The sequence below is a fragment of the Myotis davidii genome, unplaced genomic scaffold (assembly GCF_000327345.1).
Source record: "Myotis davidii unplaced genomic scaffold, ASM32734v1 scaffold130, whole genome shotgun sequence".
Taxonomy (NCBI): domain Eukaryota; kingdom Metazoa; phylum Chordata; class Mammalia; order Chiroptera; family Vespertilionidae; genus Myotis; species Myotis davidii.
The window spans coordinates 4,059,483-4,059,695 of record NW_006285040.1 but is presented as its reverse complement, the minus strand read 5'-3'; positions in this window follow the sequence as shown (position 1 = coordinate 4,059,695).

Genomic DNA, 213 nt, shown 5'->3' with positions numbered 1-213 from the left:
GACCTGGCGCCGAGAGCCACCTGGGGAGCAGGCATTAAAACCCGCACGGAACCGGCGGAAAGGCCTGAGGTGGCCGGAAGTGGGGAGCCAGCGCTTGGGAAGGGGCGGGCCTGAGGCACCTGCCCCAGCGACCCGGATGTACTCTCTTCGGATGAGGGGAGAAGACGTGGGAGTGTATACGTGGAAGCTCGCGAGGCCTCCGCCGCAGCCTGG